General features: G+C 37.2%; 1 non-coding gene across 1 annotated transcript; it reads right to left on the bottom strand.

The window, feature by feature from the left end:
• Positions 1-10,698: 10,698 nt before the first annotated feature.
• TRNAG-CCC (transfer RNA glycine (anticodon CCC)) lies at positions 10,699-10,771 on the bottom strand. The gene has a single exon. It is a non-coding gene; the product is annotated as a tRNA-Gly (tRNA).
• Positions 10,772-25,245: the final 14,474 nt, after the last annotated feature.

Below are 25,245 nucleotides of genomic sequence, written 5' to 3'. Positions count from 1 at the left end.
AAAAGCAAATCATTTTTTAAAAATTTATTTATCTTCAGTTCAGCTCAATAGCTCAGTCATGTCCAATTCTTTGCGACCCCATTGACTGCAGCACGCCAGTCCTCCCTGTCCATCACCAGCTCCCAGAGTCTACCCAAACTCATGTCCAATGAGTCGGTGATGCCTTCCAACCATCTCATCCTCTGTTGTCCCTTTCTCCTCCCTCCTTCAATCTTTCCCAGCGTCAGGGTCCTTTCAAATGAATCAGCTCTTCTCATCAGGTAGCCAAAGTATTGGAGTTTCAGCTTCAACATAAGTCCTTCCAATGAACATTCAGTACTTATCTCGTTTAGGATGGACTGGTTGGCTCTCCTTGCAGTCCAAGGGACTATCAGGAGTCTTCTCCAACATCACAGTTCCAAAGCATCAATTTTTTGGCAATCAGTTTTCTTTACAGTCCAACTCTCACATCCATACATGACTACTGGAAAAAACATAGTTTTGACTAGACCGACCTTTGTTGATAAAGTAATGTCTCTGCTTTTTAATATGCTGCCTAGGTTGGTCATAACTTTCCTTCCAAGGAGTTCAGTTCAGTTCAGTTCAGTCGCTCAGTCGTGTCTGACTCTTTGCCACTCCATGAATTGCAGCACACCAGGCCTCCTTGTCCATCACCAACTCTTGGAGTTCACCCAAACTTATGTCCATCGAGTTGGTGATGTCATCCAGCCATCTCATCCTCTGTCGTCCCTTTCTCCTCCTGCCCCCAATCCCTCCCAGCATCAGAGTCTTTTCCAATGAGTCAACCCTTCACATGAGGTGGCCAAAGTACTGGAGTTTGAGCTTAAGGATCAGTCCTTCCAAAGAACACTCAGGACTGATCTCCTTCAGAATGGACTGGTTGGATCTCCTTGCAGTCCAAGGGACTCTCAAGAGTCTTCTCCAACACCACAGTTCAAAAGCATCAATTCTTTGGTGCTCAGCTTTCTTCACAGTCCAACTTTCACATCCATACATGACCACTGGAAAAACCATAGCCTTGACTAGATGGAACTTTGTTGGCAAAGTAGTAAGCATCACTTAATTTCATGGCTGCGATCACCATCTGAAGTGATTTTGGAGCCCCCCAAAATAGTCTGCCACTGTTTCCACTGTTACCCCATCTATTTGCCATGAAATGATCGGACCAAATGGCCTGATCTTAGTTTTATGAATGTTGAGTTCTAAGCCAACGTTTTCACTCTCCCCTTTCACTTTCATCAAGAGGCTCTTTAGTTCTTCACTTTCTTTCATAAGGGTGGTGTCATCTACATATCTGAGGTTATTGATTTTTCTCAGAAATATTAATTCATGCTTGTGCTTCATCCAGCCCAGCTTTTCTCATTATTTATTTTAATGGGAAGCTAATTATTTTACAATATTGTGGTGGCTTTTGCCATACATTGACATGAATCAGCCACAGGTGTACATGTGTCATTAATGTTCTAAGCCATATCCAAACTGACTTAATGACTAATTCAAGCAAATATTTAAAATAAAACAGCTTGATTCATTTTAATTATTTAAGGTATTTTGAATAATATTCAAATATAAAAACAATGCAAAATTCATTTTTTGGAGATCCTTCAGGGAATCATTTTATGACTACATTAAAATTTGTAATGAACATTTTGTTTGCCTATAAGTAAAACAACAATACTTTGAAAGTATCCCCAAAGATTGGTGAAACTGGAAATATTAAGAAACAAAATACTGAAGAATATATTGTAAAAGAATATTTAATATCTTGGGAAATAGCTACGTCTCTTACTAAAGAAGACCAACAGAGTACAAATTAATAAGTAAAATGTCTTAAATATGTAGCACCAAGTATATGTATTTATATAATTAGCTTTGAGGAAGAGGAGAAAGCTTGAAATACAATGAGCTATTAAATGGTGGCATGCTGGGATCACAGCTGATCTCAGTTTTGCCTGCATGCTTGTCTATATTGTACAAACCTTATAGAATTAATGCAAACTGCTGCTGCAATCATCAAAAGAATGTCTTAAAATAATTTCGTGTAGGTAAAGTATTGCTGTTGCTCAGTTGCTAAGTCATGTCCGACTCTTTGTGACCCCATGGACTGTTGCCAGACAGGCTCCTCTGTCCATGGGATTTCCCAGGCGAGAATACTGGAGTGGGTTGCCATTCCTTTCTCCAGGGGATCTACCCAACACAGGAGTCGAACCCATGTCTCCTTCATTAGCAGGCAGATTCTTTATCAGTGAGCCACTAGAGAAGCCTGTAGGTAAAGTATACCTTTTGCAATATGTTTTACATATGTAATACAGTGGAGTAACATATTTTTCTCAGATACAGTAGAAAAATGAACTTATCCCTTCTGAGATGATCACATTTTAATTAACAACCCTCAAATAGTGTGGCAATATTATTGTTTTCCTTTTGAAATAAAAACTTCCACTTAAAATAACATTATTCTCTATAAAATTATATATAATAATCCCCAAATATTTAAAAAGAAATATAACCCTTCCAACGCTCTGGAATACACCATACTGCTCACCTGTTTATGAAGTAGTGCAAATGGAAGGACAGAGATTAACTGATTCCCTCTGAGATTAGATAGTGAATTTTACTTGCAAGGATATCTTGTTTTCCTTCCATTTGAGAGATGTTTCAAGCTGATTAGTGAAACTACAATATCAATATAATACCTTCTGTCAGAAAGCTTGCTGAATCCTGTTTTTAAAGACTTAAATTGCAGATCTTTATTAGCTTTGCCAGTCTGTTCTGACAGCTTGATATTAGAGTAGACATTAAAAATAATAATAATAATTAGAAGATACTTTTTGACCTTGGGCCAAAATAAGAAATAAGAAGATTTCCTTATTTAAATTATGGATATTATACTTTTCAGAGAATTTGTTAAATGTTTCTTTGAATTACATGGAAAAGCAAAAATAGGAGTTTATGCTTATAATGATTACCATCCAGGGGCCAATCTTCTCACCTAATAAAAAATATATTTGTTATTAAATCTCAATGTAATTACATGGTAATAAAAAAATGTGGGGCCATCAAAATTTTAAATGACTCTAATAACAACATGTAACTGAATTTTGTAATTTTTCCAAAGGAAAGATTGTGATTCTGGATGAGGTGAGGGTGTGATGAATAAGAAAACTTTATGCAAAGTCAAATTCATTAATCATATGTTGGGAAAAAAGGCAGAGTTGCAGTAGAAGTCTTCTGTACTTTCATAAAAGTGCAGAACAAGATGAGGCTTCCCTGATTGCTCAGTGGTAAAGAATCTGCTTGTCAGTGCAGGAGATTAGAGTTTGATCCCTGATTCAAGGAGATCCCCTAGAAAAGGGAATGGCAACCCATTCCAGCATTCTTGCCCGGAAAATCCCATGGACATGAGAGCCTGGTGGGGTATAGTCCATGGTGTCACAAAGAGTTGGACATGATCTAGCAACTGAGCATATTCCTCATTTAGCTCATGACCCTATGTGTAGAAGGAAATTAGCTTTCAAAAGTAAATCTTGTCATTCCTCAATTTTTTTTTTTTTTTTAAAGATGGAAGACTCTCTCTGTAAAACACAAATTCAGCTTTCCCAGGCAGAATTGACAGAGAACCTCCTCTTCATGGAGACTCTGAAGTAGAAAGATTTTTGACAGAGTCCAATCAGTATACTCTCAACTAGTTCTACTTATCTGAAATTAAAATACAGCAGGACAGAAGAATTCTTGGGAATCTTGTAACTTTCACTGACTATCTTTTCTTGCATATAATCTACTCCCCAAGAACTGAGAAGAAGAATTCACAGTAGTAGCAGGATGAAAAGACAGCTCAAAGGAGGGGGAAAAAATCAATGGGGAAAAAAAATCAATGTGAAAGTTGTAAAAGCTACACCAATTAGCTCTCTAATATATGGCCTTTTGAAGTGCCAAAGAGGATTTTTAAGTGCTACTTTTTATTTTTATTCGAATGGACTCACTGCTAATGGTACGGAAGCAATCATGTGAAACCAAAAAGACAAAACCCCGAAAAGAGCCTTCAGAAGCTAAAGAAGTATTTATAGTTTATATAATGGATCCTTTATAATCATACACAGTTTTTCTTGCTTCTTGTGGGCCAACTTTCAGTATATGTGAACATGTGACTCTCCAAGGCGTCTTAATCTCTTGAACAGGGCAAAAGATCAGAATACAGGCCATAATTTGGATCATTCTCTGATATTCTGGAATAGACTCATATTCCTTTACTCTAACACAGTATCAGTAAGGAGTTTAACTTTTCGATAAGAGTACTTTGGGTCACAGACATCAAAAGAATGAAACCTTATTATTATTCTTCAAACTCCATTTAGGTTCTCTCATGTCTGATGAAGAGTATATATAAGCAGCTGAAAAAAACAGTGTTTCTTATGCACTGTAAATCATACTCCCCTAATTATACTCTTACTTATGAAGATGAAAAAGATGAAAAAGTTATACTAGGGATAATAAACTATGCTCAGTGTCTAAGTAATAATATTTATTTATATAATCTTTACCATAGTCCAACACTGTTCTAAGTGTTTGCTACTTTGGCAATTCCTTTAATCCTTACAACCACCCTTTGAGGCAGGAAATATCATTATTATCCCCATTTATGGATGAGGATGCCATCACACAGGGAGTCAATAACTGGCCCAGAGTCACATGAGTAAGTGACACAATTGTGTTTCATACAGGCTGTTTGGCTCCGTGCTCTTAAGCATTCAGCTGCTTTTCAATGAAATGCCCTTTGATTGCTAAAAATCATAAGGATTTATTTCATTTAGGTTAGAATCACTAAAGTGGCATGCTGACAACTATGTACTTCAAAAATCCATGGATTCTCAGCAATCCCACTTCTGGGCATACACACCGAGGAAACCAGAATTGAAAGAGACACGTGTACCCCAATGTTCATCGCAGCACTGTTCATAATAGCCAGGACATGGAAACAACCTAGATGTCCATCAGCAGATGAATGGATAAGAAAGCTGTGGTACATATACACAATGGAGTATTACTCAGCCATTAAAAGGAATACATTTGAATCAGTTCTAATGAGTTGGATGAAACTGGAGCCTATTATACAGAGTGAAGTAAGCCAGAAAGAAAAACACCAATACAGTATACTAACACATATATATGGAATTTAGAAAGATGGTAATGATAACCCTCTATGTGAGACAGCAAAAGAGACACAGATGTATAGAATGGACTTTTGGACTCAGAGGGAGAGGGAGAGGGTGGGATGATTTGGGAGAATGGCATTGAAACATATATACTATCATGTAAGAAACGAATCGCCGGTCTATGTTTGATACAGGATACAGCATGCTTGGGGCTGGTGCACGGGGATGATCCAGAGAGATGATATGGGGTGGGAGGTGGGAGGGGGGTTCAGGACTGGGAACTCATGTACACCCATGGTGGATTCATGTCAATGTATGGCAAAACCAATACAGTATTGTAAAGCAAAGTAAAGTAAAAATTAAAATTAAAATAAAATAAATAAAATGGCAAAAAAAATCCATGGATTCTAAATCACTATATTGGAAATAACAGAATTGATTAAAAAAAAAATATTTGTGCTATTTACATTAAAAGTTTCCCAGAAGTGACAGGAAGAGAGAAGGAATTAAACAATCACCTGTTGAAGAAGTAATTAAATAGGGAAGCCCTGGTGTGTGTGGTGAAAACAAGAAAAGGGAGGTTCTGTCCTTTTCCAACTTTGTACCACTGTCTCGGAGCCTGAGAAGTAGTACAGATTACCTGGAGAGAACCATCTCTAAAACTACGGTAGACTCCTCATGAGGAACCACGCAAGGAAGAAGACAATCATGCCAGCTATCTGAAGGGTCTAAAGAAAAACACGCCAACTTGGAATTCTATATCCATTCAAATTTTCCCTCAAAAATGAGAGAGAAATACTATCAATAGCAGATAGAAACTGAGTGCTTTCATCACCAGCACATCTGCCTTGCAAGAAAGGATTTTAAAGTTTATTAGGCAGATGATATATGTCAGAAACTTGAATCTACACAAAGAAAATAGGAGTTAGAGAAGGCATAATTGAATGGAAATAGGATATTTTACTTTTCCTATTTTGAACTGATATAAAAGGTGGCTATTTGTCTGCAGTCATAATAATAAAGTATGGATGATTATTATATCATATGGATAACTGAAATGGATGGCAACAATAGAAAATGCGATGGGAAGGAAGATGGGAGAATTAGGGATTCTTTATTGTAAGGTACATGGACTATTTGAGAAGTGATACAGTATTTTTTAAGGGTAGACTTAAATTAGTTAATATATATACATATATTGTAAACTATAGGGGAAACAGCTATATTTTTTAAACTATATTTTATACACTATTGATAAAGTAAAAACATACAAATGCACAAATAAATAAAAGAATTAAGAAAAAGTAGGATTCGGATGGAAAAGCAAATACAAATGCAAAGAATAGAGTTACAAACATGGTAGTCATTAATCCAAATATATTAATAATTACATTATGAATTTCATGATATAGATATAAAAAGACAGACTATAAAAAGTGGATAAATAAACAATACCCATTACTATGCTGTACAAGGAGCCACATTATTTTCAGACAATGAAGACATTAGAACAAGAACATTATCATTTACACAGCCAGCAAGGGAGTGTAAAAATATCTGAGACCAAAACATGTAGAATTGAAAAGAGAAACAGAAAAAAGTGCTAATGTCATTGAGCCTCAATATCCCTTTCTTAATAAGTAAATAGTGGGGGCTAAAAATCAGTAAAGTATAGATAGCTTGATACTATAAATTAACTTAATTCTAACTAACAATAAAAGAATACATTTTTCTCTAGCCTACATAGAACATTCACAAAGACATACAACAGGGGAATTAAACTAGAAATCAATAACAAAAAGATAGTTGAAAAACTTCAAATATTAAGAAATTAAACAAAATACATTTAAGAGACATATGAATCAATGAAAATATCTCAATAAAAATATAAAAAAAACTATGAACTAAATTAAAACAAGTAAAACATAAAAATCTGTGGAATGCAGTGAAAGTAATGCTTGGGGGAAATCTTATAGCATTAAATACATACACTAGAAAAGATATAAAATCAATAAATAAGCAATCACCTAAAGAAACTAGAGAAATAAGAACAAGTTAAGCATAAATCAAATAGAATTAAAAAAATAGCAAAATTGGAGTGAAATCAATAAAATTGAAGACAGGAAAATAAAAATATATATTTTTTAAGTTGGTTCTCCGAAAAGACCAATAAAATTAATATATCTAGAGCCAGATTAACCCCCCTACTCTCACCAAAAAAAAAAAAATTTAGAATATCATATGAATATCATCTCTCTCCACACCAATTTAGTATTACTCTGAAGCCCTACCTACAGCAATTAAGACAAAAAAAATTAAAAAAAAAACTATGGATTTGAAAGGAAGACATAGCTGTATTTTATTTGCATATGAAATTATTATCTATACAGAAAATCCTAGATAATCTACAAAATTCCTGTAACTAACATGTGATTATAGCAAGTATGCAAAACAAAAGATATATAATATTTATTAATAGTTTTTCTGTATACCAGCTGTGAACAATTGGAATTTAAAATTAAAAGATAAAATTTACAATTGCACCAAAAAGAGAAAAATAATTAGGGAAAATCTTGTTTGTAAAAAATCTACAAAACATTGATGAAACAAATCAAAGAGGACCTTAATAAATAAATACAAAGTTTTATTTAAACACAGAGTTTTTCCATTCTCATGCACTGGAATATATTGCTATTGTGTCAATGTTTACCTATTTGGGCTTCCTATTTGGGCTTTCCTGATAGCTCAGTTGGTAAAGAATCTGCCTGCAATCTGCCTGCAAGGAGACCCTGGTTCGATTCCTGGGTTGGGAAGATCCCCTGGAGAAGGGAAAGGCTCTCCACTCCAGTATTCTGGCCTGGAGAATTCCACGGACTGTATGGTCCATGGAGTCACAAAGAGTGGGACACAACTGAGCGACCTTCACTTCATTTACCTATCTGATGTGCAGATTCCATGTACTAAAAATGAAGGTACCAATAAACTATTTCTACAGACTCTAACGTTCATATAAAAATGGAAACAATATAGAATATTCAACACAATACTGAAGTAGAACAGCAAAGTTACAGAACTCACCCTCATAAATGGAGATGTGCAGCTACAGTTACCAAGGGTCATATTAGTGAAAGAAACAACCAATGCAAAGAACAGGTCCATGTGGTAATGAGTTGGAGACATTAGTTTGAACTCAGGCTTAGCTTAACATAGAAACTAAAGGCTACACATAGAGATATTTATAGACATGTACACATACACAGGTTGTGTACACACCTGTATTTCCTTGATCTCCCTGCTTTCACTGTTATTCTGTCGCCCAGTAACGTCCGACTCTTTGGGACCAGATGTGCTGCAGTATGCCAAGCTTTCCTGCCCCAGCTACTGCTACTGCTAAGTCACTTCAGTCGTGTCTGGCTCTGTGCGACCCCATAGACGGCAGCTCACCAGGCTCCCCCGTCCCTGGGATTCTCCAGGCAAGAACGCTGGAGTGGGTTGCCATTGCCTTCTCCAATGCGTGAAAGTGAAATCGCTCAGTCGTGTCTGACTCTTCGGGACCCCATGGACTGCAGCCTACCAGGCTCCTCCGTCCATGGGATTTTCCAGGCAAGAGTACTGGAGTGGGTTGTCATTGCCTTCTCCGTTCCTGCCCCAGAGTTTGCTCCAACTCATGTTCATTGAGTTGGTGATGTCATCCAACAATCGCATCTTCCGTCGCCCCCTTTTCCTCCTGCCCTCAATCTTTCCCAGCATCAGGGTCTTTTCCAATGAGTCAGCTCTTCACATCAGGTTGCCAAAATATTACAGCTTCAGCTTTAGCATCAGTTCTTCCGATGAATATTCAGGGTTGATTTTCTTTAGGTTTGATTTCCTGTGTTTGATCTCCATGCTTAGAGGGCCTAAACTAAATGACCACCAATGATAATGAGCACATGTTGTGCTGCAGTCTCGGTTTCTATTACTATCCTTAACTAAAGGAATTCAGGCTTGCTGGAGACATGAGCCTAGAGTATCTTGTAGTATCTTATAATGCCAGAAAGTAAGAAATTGCTAGCAAACAAACACAATGAAAGGGATTTCAAAGGGAAACAGGAGCCAAGTCAAAAAGGTCCCCCAATGGTCTAATATCAGCATTGCTTCTTTTTTTGTGACAAATGGCCCATTCCAATATAAGCTTTTAACAATAAGGAAAACAGGGTGTGGAGTATATAGGAACTCCGTGTACTATTTTTCACATTTTTTTCTTTAAATCTAAAGCTATTTTAAAATATGTAAATTATTGTTATTATTTAAGCAATCACTGCAGGGAAATTGTATTTTGGTTGAGATTATATCTCAAAACCTGAACATGTGTGAATGCTATAATTAGAAAAGGCTACTTAAGAAAACATAATTACCTAGAAGGAGTGTATATTATGCATAGGCATACAACTATATCCATGTCACCTTTGGCTTCTTATTACTATATTTGCTTAAAAAGGACTATTTAATAATATATTCATTGAGATTATTAAAAATTAATAGTATTTTAAAAGAAAGAAAACCAGTGATTATGTAAGTGTTCCTCAGACCATTTAAATGAGATTCTCAGATTTCTATTGACCCCCAAGCTGGGTCTTGGCACTTGTTCCCCCCTGAATTATCTGCATAAGAGTAGAATAGAAATAACCACCTTAATTAAGATCATATTATTTCTTTTTTGACAATATTTTATTGTCAATCCTTTTAATAAGGCTACCCTAGAGTCATAGCTTCGTTTTAATGGGCATAGGAAAAGATGAGAAGGAATCTGACTTAGATAGCAATTAGATTTAATATGTAATAAGAGAATAATTCTTAGCAGCCAGATCCCTGTTACTATACTTTACATAATTTCACACCCCTGGGAAATCAAGCCTTTCCAGATCTATGGCATACATACTGGTTCCTTACATTTAGTCTCTTACTATCTACATGCTATTAGTCAGATAGCTAGTTCTGACAGGGACAAAAATGCAGGAACAGCAAGAAGCAGAAAGCAGCAGGAAATAAGGCCCATCTGCAGTGGTTATTCCAGACTTTCCTCTTTGTATCTAGTTGACAAATCCTGCTATCCTACTATGCCTACATTTACACATCAGTAAAATGCACACAGGCCTTGAGCCTAACTTAAGTGGGTTATCTGTGAATTAACCTGCAAAACATATGTGAAGCACTCAGTATACACTGTGTTTTCTATCAGTGCCAAATACTGGAATTTCCTTGGATTTATCAGGATTAACTACTAGCAAAATATTGAGATAAAACAGACATTGGGGGCCAAAATCAGGAGTATCAACTCAAAAAAAAAATACATGAGAAGTTGATAACATTAAGAAGGGTTTCACACATAGTTAGTGCTAGGTTACAATCTCTTTATTTCTCTAGATTCATCTTCTTTTTTATAAACATTTATTTATTTGACTGTGTTGGGTCTTAGTTGTGACACTGGGGTCTTTAGTCTTCTTTGCCACATGGGGAATCTTTAGTTGTGGTTTGCAAACTCTTAGTCGTGGCATGTGGGATCTAGTTCCCTGACCAGGGATTGAACCTGGGTCCCCTGCATTGGGAGCACAGAGTCTCAGCCACTGAACTACCAGGGAAGTCCCTGTCCTTCTTTTGAAAAGTAAGTTTAGTAATGAGTAAAAGGTAATACACCTAGGCTATTTTAGAAATTTTACAAAAAGTAAAATAATATGGAGGCAAAAAAATGAGCAATCACACATACTCATACCACCCAGAGATATCCATCTATAAAAGTTCATGTCAGCCAGAATGCTGAGGTATAAATAAACCCCCAAATCACAGTGACTCAATGGAATATAGGCTCATTACCAACTGTGGCTACAATTCCTTGGGGAGTAGAGGGTTCACCTTTGATCAGCCAAATCAAGTGGCTCAGGATCCCTACCTTCAAGAGGATAAGTCATGTGATTCTATCATATGTTGGGAAAAACTAAAATATTTGGTAAATATCTCTAATGATACTATCTGATGCTCCTTGGAAGAAAAACTATGGCAAACCTAGACAGTGTGCTAAAAGGCAGAGACATCATTTTGCCAACAAATGTCTGTATAGCCAAAGCTATGGTTTTTCCAGTAGTCATACACGGAGATGGGAGTTGGGCCATGAAGAAGGCTAAGAGCCAAAGAATTGATGTTTCTGAACTGTGGTGCTGGAGAAGACTCTTGAGAGTCCCCCGGACTGCAAGGAGATCTAACCAGTCCATTCTAAAGGAAATCAATACCAAGTATTCACTGTAAGGACTGATGCGGAAGCTGAAGTTCCAATACTTTGGCCACATGATGCAAAGAGCTAATTCATTGGAAAAGACCCTGATGCTGAGAAAGATTGAAGGCAGGAGGAAAAGTGAGGGACAGAGGATAAGATGGTTGGATGATATCACCAAATCAATGGACATCAGTGAGCAAATTCTGGGAAACAGTGAAGGGCAAGGAAGCCTGGCATGCTGCAGTCCATAGGGTCACAAAGAGTCAGACATGACTGAGTGACTGAATAATTATCTGGTGTAACTCTTTCAACGTATTTCTATTTCATGTATATTTGCACTTATGTTTGTTTTGATCTCTATTTAAACAAAGTTGAGAACATACATTATTATAATTTTTAATTTGCAACCTTGGGGAAACACACTCAGATATATATATATATATATATATATATATATATATATAGTCAATGATTTACAAGTATTATGCAATCAGATTTGTTTTATAAAGATTTCGGAGAAAACCTCTCTGACAAGGTGACATGTAAAGGATGACCAATGACTGGAAAGCAGTGAGAAGAGACGAATGCACATAGTTTCTGGGATTTGAGTTCTCCAAGCAGAATAAATAGCAAGTGCTGAGACTCTTGAGATGTGAATTGCTTGGGAAGTAGAAAGAAGAGCAAGGAAGCTCCTGTAATGAAAGTGAGGAAGGTGACAGCATCATATGGGGCCCAGGAGATCGTGGGGTGAAGAGGATGCCCTATAAAGATAACATAAAGCCTTGTAGGCTGTGACAGGACATCAAATTTTATCAAGGGAGAACCCAGCAGAAGGATTTGGGCAGAGACCCTATGGAAAGGTTTTAGTTGCATTCTTTGATTTCTAGTGGCAATGAATTTTTCATAAGCATATTGTATACATTAATTTTGAATATTTGTAAGCAAATTTTATTTGGGTCCAATAACTACTTTCATCATTTTTGGATTTTTTTTTTCTTTTTTTGGCTGCACTTTGCGGCATGTGGGACCTTAGTTCTCTAAGCAGGGACTGAACCCTTACCCCATGCATTGGAAGCACAGAGTCTTAACCACTGGACTGCCAGGGAGGTTCTGATTTTTTTCTTTTCATTTTTATATTTGTCTTTTAATTTTTTTGTCTTGTATGAATTAAAGTCTACAAACTTTTTCCATTTTATTTGTAATTTATTTCAATATAATTTATCTATATGCTCTTTAAAGATTTTTATATAATGGAAAAGATTTCATCTTCACTTAATTCCAACAAATAGAATTCCTTTCTTTATAATTCAGAAATAAAACACTGTAAAGAAGACAAAAATCACTCAGAATATTACTTCAAAGTGATGACAAAATAAGATTTTAATGGCTAGCTTTTGATACATATTATTTTTGAATTATTATTTTTTAAGCTGATTTTTGCCTCACTCTATCAGTGGGACGACATGTTAGTAACTGGGAGCCTTCTGGCTGTGCAAGTCTTTCTTCCACAAAGAAGCCATCAGATGATTTGCGGGAAGAATTCATATAATTAGCTTTCTGTTTTGTTACTAAGGCAAATTATATGCTTTATACTGTTCCAGAACAATTGGAAATATCACAGGTTATATGTCTCTGTTTAAATGTAATTTTGACAGTTCTGCTATTTTCCTGCTGATTATTCATCCTAGTATATATAGCAAGCATGATCTACCTTGCCTCCTTTTCTTGATAGCATAGCAATTATTACTGATATTTTAAACACTGTTTCATTGTTTTGATTTCTAAGAACCTACTAAGTTGAAAGAAAATTAACTGATTAATTTGGTGTAAACTGGAAGGATCATGCTCTATCTCTCAACTTACTCAAACCGCCTTTTCCGTTTCCCAGGGACACTGTGTGCTTTTGTTCAAATCCATTTTTCATATTTCACTTTACATGTATTTGCAAATAGCATATGTGCATGTATTAGTGCACTTGTGTTTTATTTTCACTGTGTTTTAACTGGTAAATACTTTCATATGACAATGTTTTCTTATTTTCAATTTTATATTTTGGTGTATCATCATAAATTATCCATAAGCAGTTCATAATATTTTATTTTCTTTTTAGAGTTAAGAGTTTGAAAAAGTATATATCAAAAACCTTGATGATATTTAGATATCTTATACCAAGTAACAGTTTTTGAATCTGATTACATTGTGATGGATATTCTTCTGTTTTTGTTTAGATTCTAAGTCACATCCAATTCTTTGCGATCTCAGGGACTGTAACCCTCCACACTCTTCTGTCCATGGAATTTCCCAGGCAAGAATATTGGAGTGGGTTGCCATTTCCTTTTCCAGGGGATGCTCCCAAACCAGGGATCAAACCCACATCTCAAGGATTGGCAGGTGGATTCTTTACCGCTGAGCCATTAGGGAAGCCCAAGTCCTTCTGGAGGAGATGCATTAAACATACAGGTAAAATATGACATACAAATTAAGGAGCTCCTGATTCCTCTGAAAGAAAATCATGGATTCCTTTATGTCCATTTGCCAATGTTAAGGACCTCTGCTCCAAACCTAATTTATATGGTACCTGCTTACTCTATCAAATCTAGAAAAATTAAGCATTAAAATCTCCTACTGTGACTAAGAGTAGTCAGACTTTTTGTGCTTCTAATAACTGGGGCATATATAAATAGATACTGCACTGCATAAGAATTTAAGCCTAGTATACTGTGCCTTCTCTAGCATTAGTGTCTGCTATCAAGACATACTACCCTTGTTTTATTTGCATGCTCTGTCACTCAGTCGTGTCTGACTCTATGTGGCCCCATGGACTGTAGGCTGTCAGATTCCTCTATCCACGGAATTTTTCAGGCAAGAATACTGGAATGGGTTGCCATTTCCTTCTCCAGGGGATCTTCCTGAGCCAGGGATTGAACCCATGTCTCTTGCATCTCCTGCATTGGCAGACAGATTCTTTACCACTGTGCCACCAAGACCTTTGTTCTGTTTAAAATCATCTTATATCTATTTATGTGTGCTAATTTTATGTTTCTCATTTTCTCTAATTTTTAAAGAACATGAATAGTGTTTTAGTTGATTTTTTGGCATATTTTATGTATAATCACAGAATGTGCAAATAATTTAATCTGCTCATTTCTAGCATGTAAGTCTTTGATTTCTGCCTTTTTATCTCATTGCATTCAGCTATCATTTACATAATATTACCTAATGATTATAAAACCAGGTAACTGTTTAACTGTTCTGATTTTAATGGGTTTGCCTTATTGTTAACTCTAAGTTTAATGGTAACTATCACTTTATTCTGCTGCAGTTATTATACATTTATATGAATATATAATTTTAAAAATCAGGAATATTAAATTAGCCTATTCTGTCAATTTGTTTAGTTTGCCTTTTTCTCTATCTTTTTTTTTAAAAATCCTGAACTCTGAGTGTATTACTGTGGCTTACAGAAATTGATAAATACATGTATAGAAAAAGGAGCTCTCTTCCCTTTCTCTGCCTCTTTTCCACAAATATACAACCACCACTGCTGCCAATTGGAAGCAAAATCAACTGAATGCACTTTTGTTATTATCAATGTCTGCTTCCTTCAATTTGTTATCAATCATGCTACATCAACACATTCCAAACAACACTGCAGTTGACACTATTGATATTACATATGAATGAAGAAGTGATTTGATTGAGAGCATTGACAACCCACAAAACTCCTTCTGATACAACACAGCCAAAAACAAGAGTCTCTAGATATTTCCCAGAGATGCTGACAATTCTCCCTGACTGGCAAAATAGCCTTTCACGTACCCTGCTCTTAATAAACTCTTCTGTATGAAAGGCACATCCAGTTGGGAGAATTCACAAAGCAGATAATGAACTCTCCAGGTGTTTGGGTTTGAAGGCTCTTCGTTATCTTATTGCTTGTTTTGAATGTAGTATTCTTATGTTTTAAACATTTAGGGTAAATTATCATGTAGAAGACTTCATTTTAAGAAAACACTAATTTCGTCAGGTGTATAGTGAAGCCGCTCCTATTTAATTTTAATGATGCAGACTGTGACCAGTGTCACTTTTAAGATTATGGTTTACATTCTTTCCAAAACAGAAATAACACCCAATATGACATTTGTTATAAAAGGGTAATTACTAGACACTAAGCTTCTCTTTCTGGTAAAGACTTAAGGAGTCTCTTTTTCCATCGTATCTAACACAATGTTTTCATTGGGTGGTTGTTGCTACTGTTTAGTTGCTCAGTCATATCAGGCCCTCACTAGGCTTCTCTGTTCATGGGATTTCCCAGGCAAGAATACTGGAGCGGGCTACTACTTCCTACTCCAGGGGATCTTGGCAATCCAGGGATCACCCTTGTGTCTCCTGCACTGGCAGGAAGATTCTTTACCATTGAGCCACCAGGGAAGCTCCCTTTAATTTCATAGAAACACTCATTTTATAATTATTAACTTATTTCTCCTCTTTTTGCATAATATGAATATATATTCTAGAAGCAATGAACTGGTTTTTAACGAGTTTCCTGGCTTATCTTCTGGTGTCCTTTACAGGTGAACAACAAAATAAAAATGGATACAGCTTTGTAAACCAAAATGTTTACAGATTTATTGTTAATTATTGCTCAGTTCACTATTTCACTGTTATTTAGTTCCTTGAAAGTGTCTGGTATATGTAACAATGCTTTTTTTGGGGAACAGCTGATGTATATGTCCCAGAAAACAAACTATCCTAAGAATAATCCTGGCCCCATCATTGATACCTATGGAGATAAAAAGGCAAGGTTGCTTACACTCCATCAGGGTAATACCTCTTGACTCAGCCTAGGCAGGTAAGCTAGCAGACAAGCCACTGAGCCCTGAGGGTTTTAAAAGCAGGATGCAGACAGATATTTGAGCTGCATTATTCTCAAGTTTATAAGCTCAGGGAAAGAATCAATCAGAATTTAGGGTTTTATTTTAAAATTTCATCCCGCTTAGACTGTTTGTAATGGACTCTGAACATGCCCTGAAATAGCTTGTCCTGCTGTTCCACAAAGTAAGCACTGATGTTATGGGAAAAAGTAATTCTCACAGCATGTGAGCACAGTTTATCCAGCAAGTATATACAACTGGGCTCAAATTTTGAGAATTAGCATTTGAGGCAACGTTGCCCGATTGTCCATCAATCTCATAAACTTTTCATCCCTTCTGTATTTGTCAGATCAGTCCCTTGCAATATAATTGTTCACATAGAGAAATGGAAATAAACAATTACAGAGATGAAGCTTAAATCCAGGCCTATTTGAGGTTAAACCTGTGAATTTCCTAATATTTCAATCTAGACATGGGAACCACAATTCCTTTTTTATTTTTTGATTAAACACATTATATCCCACAACTCCATGCTATTTGTTCATCTGGAAAACTTCTTTTTCCAGGAAGTTTTCTTTTTAACTAGAGTGCTTTTTTAAAAAATTATTGTTATAATAGGATTGATTAACAACACTTTCTTTCTGCCACTGTCCAAGCCCTGATGAATGCAGGAATCAACAGTCAGCTGTCCACAGAGCGACAGAAAACTGTACATTACAGGAAGCCCCGAGCACCTATAAGTGAACTATCAACAGGCGGATTTTCACTCAGCCATATTCCAGGTTATCCTTGGTGACTGTTCCTTCTCCATCCTACAGTAGTAGCAGTGATGAATGAAACCTTTTAGGCCAATAAACTCTTAGCAAATAATGAAATTATAAAAACTAGTCTTTATCAACATCATTTTTCTTAAAAATTAATCTTTACATTATTATAATTCCAATGCACGAATGCCCACTGGATGCCAACACTTTATAACACTCATAAAAATATACTCAAAAAGAATGTATCTATAACTGAATTACTTTGCTGTGTGACAGTGATTAACACAACACTCACTGTAAATGATTCTATTCCAATAAAAAGATAAATGAATAAAATACAATCAAAAGTGGGTTTTGTCATCCCAGGTGTACAGATGAGGGGACTGAAATGTGGAGAGGTCAAATCCCTCTGCCATCATCCATTCCTAGCTGGTCTTTTAACACACATTCAAGTCCAGATCTGTCCATGGTCACAGCCTATGCTCTTCCCACTTAACCTGGCTACATATGAAAGCAAATAATAAAATTCAGGCATTGGGAGAGAAGGTAATCATTTAAGCAGCCATCTAAAATATAAATACTAAATACCTTTCATTTGCATTTTGCTTTGACTCATGTATAATCTCATTTAATTCTCTAATCTATAGTAGCTAAAGCTAAGACTATAAGGAGGAAAAGTGCAGAAAGATGGAGTGAAAAGAAAGTGCCTGCTTTGTATGGAATCACTAAGGGAAAGAAAGGTCACATTGCCAGCCGGTGCTGTGCTGTCTGTCATCAGGTTTTATAATACGGTGTAAACACTAGGGTCTGTGACACTGAACAAGGAGGGAATAGCTTATTACCTCCAGAAATAGCACAAATGCCAAGCAACTTTAACTGGCTTAGCCTTGGGAAATTTCTCCATTCTCTAGGAATGTAAGGTCACATTAAACTATTTAGAAACTTATGGCTTGAGTGTATTAAAAAAAAAAAAAGAAGCCTCTGTGCATTGTTTTGATGGTTGAGTAAATATTTGCCATGTTCCTGAGTTCGAAGAGTCCTAATATTAAATTAGTAGCTGATTATGAAAAAAAACATAATATTCCATTAAAAGAAAAGAGGAACTATACATGTATTAGTGAAAAACCTACTTGGCATATTCCTCTCAATTCAAAATTAAAGAAGCTATCTCCCAGGCAAGGTTGTCTACGAAGTGTCACTCCATAGGGAAGACGTGAAATGAAATTATAAATCCCCAAACAGAGATTTTATTAGAGTGGAAAACTTGACAGAATCTTAACTACAGAAGCAGAATGCAGCAAAGGCTAGGATAAACCTAACTCTATGAGATTCTTAAACCATTAGTACAACAGAGGGAAGAAAATATTAATTCAGATTAATATTATGTTTATTCATATCACTTGATGACTATATTTTTTCTTTTGTAAAATTAACTTTGAAAATTTTCCTTGAGGCCCTGTGTGCTTTCAAACAACTCTGAAGAAAGTCTGTGACTTGGGAAAACTTTTCTATTTAAAATAAAGGCTGTTTTCTTTCTCTGGGGAAAAAGAAAAAGCTCCCAAACTTAGACATGACATTTTCTTCAAAAAAAGGAGGTGGTGTCTAGGAAACCTCCATGTCCTTACTTCTGTCATCCATATGGTTCCCATCTAATCTCACGACAACTCATTTGGCAAGGCAATGTTTATCAAACTTTAGCAGTGGGATTCTGTGTTACAATGAAGCTGTGTACAGAGACCTGATAAATAAAATGAGTCAACCAGATGGCTGAAGACCAGAAGTCGGAAATAGGAGCAAAGCCCATCTCTGATGGTTTCCACCCCTTCCTCCTCAGTACTGGGGAATCTCCAAGAAAACCATTAGCATAAAGCCTCCAACCATACTGTTAACTGGCTTTGATTAATCGATGTTCCATTCCATTTCTTATCGTTCAACAGTTTCCATGTTTCTAAATTCCTGACACTTATTAACCCTCTGGAATAAAAACAATACCACCCAGAATAGTAAGCAATAAGTCACATTTTTATGTTATAAGGTTAACTAAAAGTTTTAAATTTTTTTGATAAAAATATAATAATAACAGTATGTGCTACTACTAAGTACAAATACACAAGATGATGTGTACCAGTACTGTATCAGTCAGGGTTCTCTAGGGAAACAAAATCAAGATGTGTGTGTATGTGTGTATCAAGAGGTTTATTTTAAGGAACTGACTGATGTGATCGTTGGCTCTGGTAAATCTGACGTCTACATAGCAAGCCTGCAGAGGAACTGAGGTTGCAGTCTATAGGCAGAATTTCTTCTCTTTCGGAAACTTTCAGTTTTATTCTTTTAAAGCATTCAACTGATTAGATGAGGTTCATTCATATCATGGAAGGCAGTGTCCTTTACTGAAGGTCAATTAATTGCAAATTTTACCCACACCTACACAATGCCTCCATTGGCCCCTGTGGTTCATCCCTGTGTCCATGCAGATGGTGTCACTGTTGAGCTGAACAGTAGCTGCATTCCATATGCATAGATGACCTAGACTAGACACATCTGTATACCAGGCATCAGCGAGAATTTTCCCCCTCCCTCTCTACAGGACGAAAGGGTCATCACAGGGATGGGGTGGGGGATTTGGAAGGTCTATACATTCTACAATGACTATATTTTTCCCCAATGAATTAGCAGTAAAGAATCCTCCTGCAAATGTGGGAGATGCAGGAGATATGGGTTTGATCCTTGGGCTGGGAATATCCCTGGTGGTGGAAACGGCACCCTACTCCAGTATATTTGCCTGGAGAATCCCATAGACAGAAGAGCCTGGCAGGGTACAGTCCATGGGGTCACAAAGAGTGGGACATGACTTAGCAACTGAAGAACAATAAAATATCCAAGCACACTGTTTTGGATTTTTCTATAGTTCAGGCAGTAAGAGAAGCCAATAGGTATCAAACAATTAGAGTCATGCCTGCCTTAAAAGCTTTACATGTGTTAACCCTTTTATCATTCATAATAACCTTTGGGGAAGTTACTATTATTATTTAAATTTCACTGAGGCATCGAATGGTTTAGTGGTCCATGTTTGCATAGATAAGTTGATGTTCAGTCATAAGTCATATCTGACTCTTTGAGACCCCATGGTCTGCAGCACACCAGGCTTCCTTGTCCTTTACTATAGATAAGTGGTGGAGTAGAAACGCAAGCCTAGGTAGTTAAGTTAAAGACCTGATCTCAATCCTTGTTAGGGAAATTGCAATACTCAAGCTTGGAACGGTGCTTAAATTAAATCTCTCCCACAAACAGCTCAAGGGAAGTCTACATTAAAAAATCTAATCTAGAAGTATAGCTAAGAAACATCACGACATATTTTTTAATGTCCCAGAACATTTTTCCTTGAATTCTTTTGTTTTTTTTTTTTTTAGTTTTTTATTTTTATTTTTTTTAATTTTATTTTTTTAAATTTTAAAATCTTTAATTCTTACATGCATTCCCAAACATGAACCCCCCTCCCACCTCCCTCCCCATAACATCTTTCTGAGTCATCCCCATGCACCAGCCCCAAGCATGCTGCATCCTGCGTCAGACATAGACTGGCGATTCAATTCGCATGATAGTATACATGTTAGAATGGCATTCTCCCAAATCATCCCACCCTCTCCCTCTCCCTCTGAGTCCAAAAGTCCATTATACACATCTGTGTCTCTTTCCCTGTCTTGCATACAGGGTCGTCATTGCCATCTTCCTAAATTCCATATATATGTGTTAGTATACTGTATTGGTGTTTTTCTTTCTGGCTTACTTCACTCTGTATAATCGGCTCCAGTTTCATCCATCTCAACAGAACTGATTCAAATGAATTCTTTTTAACGGCTGAGTAATACTCCATTGTGTATATGTACCACAGCTTTCTTATCCATTCATCTGCTGATGGACATCTAGGTTGTTTCCATGTCCTGGCTATTATAAACAGTGCTGCGATGAACATTGGGGTACATGTGTCTCTTTCAATTCTGGTTTCCTTGGTGTGTATGCCCAGAAGTGGGATTGCTGGGTCATAAGGTAGTTCTATTTGCAATTTTTTAAGGAATCTCCACACTGTTCTCCATAGTGGCTGTACTAGTTTGCATTCCCACCAACAGTGTAGGAGGGTTCCCTTTTCTCCACACCCTCTCCAGCATTTATTGCTTGCAGATTTTTGGATCGCAGCCATTCTGACTGGTGTGAAGTGGTACCTCATTGTGGTTTTGATTTGCATTTCTCTAATAATGAGTGATGTTGAGCATCTTTTCATGTGTTTGTTAGCCATCCGTATGTCTTCTTTGGAGAAATGTCTATTTAGTTCTTTGGCCCATTTTTTGATTGGGTCATTTATTTTTCTGGAGTTGAGCTGCATAAGTTGCTTGTATATTTTTGAGATTAGTTGTTTGTCATTTGCTTCATTTGCTATTATTTTCTCCCATTCAGAAGGCTGTCTTTTCACCTTGCTTATATTTTCCTTTGTTGTGCAGAAGCTTTTAATTTTAATTAGATCCCATTTGTTTATTTTTGCTTTTATTTCCAGAATTCTGGGAGGTGGATCATAGAGGATCCTGCTGTGATTTATGTCTGAGAGTGTTTTGCCTATGTTCTCCTCTAGGAGTTTTATAGTTTCTGATCTTACATTTAGATCTTTAATCCATTTTGAGTTTATTTTTGTGTGCGGTGTTAGAAAGTGATCTAGTTTCATTCTTTTACAAGTGGTTGACCAGTGAATTCTTTTGAAACCAATAGGATAAGAAATGGGTTTTCAAAAGTTGAATGTACAGTTAGAGTTGTAAACATCTTACTGTAATTCTTATAAAAATGTTAAGCAACCTGTTTTGTTCTTTTGAACTTTAGAATCACTGAATTCCTAAATGTCCTTAATTTCTGATTTATATAGTATTTATATAGTAAGATTCAGAGAAGGCAATGGCAACCCACTCCAGTACTCTTGCCTGACAAATCCCATGGACAGAGGAACCTGGTAGGCTGCAGTCCATGGGGTCGCTATGAGTCAGACACGACTGAGAGACTTCACTTTCACTTTTCACTTTCATGCATGGGAGAAGGAAATGGTAACCCACTCCAGTATTCTTGCCTGGAGAATCCCAGGGATGGGGGAGCCTATTGGGCTGCTGTATATGGGGTCTCACAGAGTTGGACTCAACTGAAGCGACTTAGCAGTAGCAGTAGCAGTATATAGTAAGATTACATGCCTTTCTTCTCAGATTAAAACTAAATGATAACCCATGTCACTGTTCCATTACTCATCTGTATGTCATAGTAAATTAATTATACTGCTACATGGGTTTGGTCTAAAAGTAAATTTGACCAATATAAGGAATAAACTGATACTGACAATCAGGTTATTTTTTTTTTCTGTTATACATATATTCTACACCAAGTAACTAATATTTATTAATCCAAATATAAGTCTGAGTTTATTTTTCTCAAACTGGTAAATTGCATAACTCATGTTACATACTTATCCTCAGCTTATTAATTTCCAAATCTCTAGTTGTTATCATGGCTATTTCTGACCTACAAGTATTTCTACTTAATGAGGGCCTTTGGTGTTAATTTTGATAACTCTCAGCTTGCTGCATGAAGAACAAACTTCGTCTTTAATGAGACTCACACAGAGTTTGCTTCATATAAAGGAAAAAAATCTCTTTTCATTTTATTAAACTAGGCTATAAGAATCCTTTCATGTATATCATCTTATTTTTATAAAAATAAAAATAAGGGACATTACTTCTTAAGCAAAGTTGGAAAGAATCAGATTCTTTTTTTTTAAGAGTGTGTTACAGTGTTCTCCATACCTGCCAAGTATGTCACTGTATTCTCAGTAACTTGTATTTTAACCAAACTCTACAAAACAGTGAGTTGCCCAAAAAGTTTATTTGGGTTTTTTCCATAGGATCTCATGGAAAAACCTGAATGACCTTTTTGGCCAATCCGATACAACTAGGAAATGACCTCTAAGGATCATTTAGGCACACACAACCTGTGGCCATGTTTTATAGCCTGCATACAGCCATCCTGATAGCTCAGTTGGTAAAGAATCCACCTGCAATGCAGAAGACCCTGGTTCAATTCCTGGGGTGGGAAGATCCACTTGAGAAGGGATAGGCTATCCACTCCAATATTCTTGGGCTTCCCTTGTGGCTCAGCTGGTGAAGCATCCACCTGCAATGCAGGAGACCTAGGTTCGATCCCTGGGTTGGGCAAATCCCCTGGAGAAGGGAAAGGCTACCCACTCCAGTATACTGGCCTGGAGAATTCCACGGACTACAATCCATGGGGTTGCAAAGAGTCAGACACGACTGAGTGACTTTCACTTTCACTTTTCATACAGCCATCAGGGAAGTGCCCAAGAAAATGATTCTCCTGTAGCACTAATTCATGTTAGGGTTAATGGTGTTTTCTGCCCTCAGGGTGCAGAGAGGCCCTGGGAGTATTGCACACAGTGCTGAAATTCCTCCTGTAACATTCCTGAGAGGTGCTCATCCAGTCTTTCTTCTCTACTCAGGGTCTCTGCTCTTGTGTGCCCCTCTGCTTAGAATAATTGTGACCTTTGCAGACTTGGGGCCTTAACTATCTTTAGGTCTTTGTTCAAACATTACTTTCTCAGAGACCTTCTTGGAAGAAGGTCTAAGAGAATGAAAGAAAACCCAAGCAGCTCTGCTATGCCATGCGTAAGGCATTATGTTGTTCTGCAAACACACTGAAGAGAAGACCACTTGTACTAATTTGCTAGGGCTGCCCTAACAAAATATCCTGGGCTGACACAAAGAAGATCCAACCAGTCCATCATGAAGGAAATCAGTCCTGAATATTCACTGGAAGGGCTGATGCTGCAGCTGAAACTCCAATACTTTGGCCACCTGATGCGGGGAACTGACTTATTGGAAATGACTGTGATGCTGGGAAAGACTGAAGGTGGGAGAAGGGGGCAACAGAGGATGAGATGGTTGGATGGCATCAATGATTTGATGGACATGAATCTGAACAAGTTCCTTGAGTTGGTGATGAACAGGGAAGCCTGGCGTGCTATAGTCCATGGGATCGCAAACATTGGGACACGACTTAGCGACTGAACTGAACTGACATAAAAAAAATTATTTTCTCACCATTCTGGAGGCTAAAATTCTGAGATCAAGGTGTTGACAGATCTGGTTTCTCTAGAGGCCTCTCTGTTGGATTTTCAGTTGGCTGCCTTCTGCTGTGTCCTAACAAGGTTCTTCTACTGTGTATACATATCGTAGATGTCTCATTCTGATCAAAATTTCTCTCTATGTAAAGATGCAGTCAAATTGGATTAGGACCCACCTTAGAGGTCTCATTTTAGCTTAATCACCTCTTAAGTGGCACTATAAAAATTGGGGGACTTCACTAGTGGTTCAGATGGTAAAGAATCTGCCTACAATACAGAAGACCTGGGTTTAATCCCTAGGTTGGGAAGATCCTCTGGAGAAGGGAATGGGAACACACTCCAGTATTCTTCCCTGGACAACTCCATAGAGAGGAGCCTGGCAGGCTACAGTCCATGGAGTTGCAAAGAGTCAGACACAACTGAGTGACTAACACTTTTACTTTATGTTTTTCTATGATTTAATGTGGGTTAAGGCTTCAACATGCGAACTTAGAGGGGACACAATTCAACTCACAATATCATTCTTTGCCCACAGAATGCTTTGGGATTCTTACAACTCAACACCCTCTTCTGTTTCAGCACTTGTTTTTTGCAGCATCAATCCCATGCCCTTTGCTGCACGATATTTAACTGAACTTATCTGAACATGCATGCTGATTTACTGTAGCTGATGAGAGACTCCATCTTTCAGGTTTCTACTGCCATGAGCATGATTAACGAATGGTCTTGGCTGTAGTGCTCCAAGCCCTCTGTTGTATCTGCACCAAGGTGACACTCCCCTTGGCTGCTCCTAGCTGGTGGCAGAGTGCGGCAAGGGTCCTAAGGCAGGAGCTCTCCTAGGAGATGCAGTGCTCTTCTGGCTGGAGATGCTGGCCTGAAGATCTCACACCAGTCTCATTAAACTGTCACTGAACTGCACTGCAGTCTAAGACCTTCTGTTCTTTCCATGCCCTTCACAGGCTGAGAGCTATGCTGTAGGTTCATGGCTTTCCATTCTCATTTTCCCTCCCAGGCACTTGCCCCAGTAACCTCTTGCATGTCTAAT

The sequence above is a fragment of the Ovis canadensis genome, chromosome 23, assembly GCF_042477335.2.
Source record: "Ovis canadensis isolate MfBH-ARS-UI-01 breed Bighorn chromosome 23, ARS-UI_OviCan_v2, whole genome shotgun sequence".
Taxonomy (NCBI): Eukaryota; Metazoa; Chordata; class Mammalia; order Artiodactyla; family Bovidae; genus Ovis; species Ovis canadensis.
This window is presented reverse-complemented; position numbering and strand designations above follow the sequence as displayed.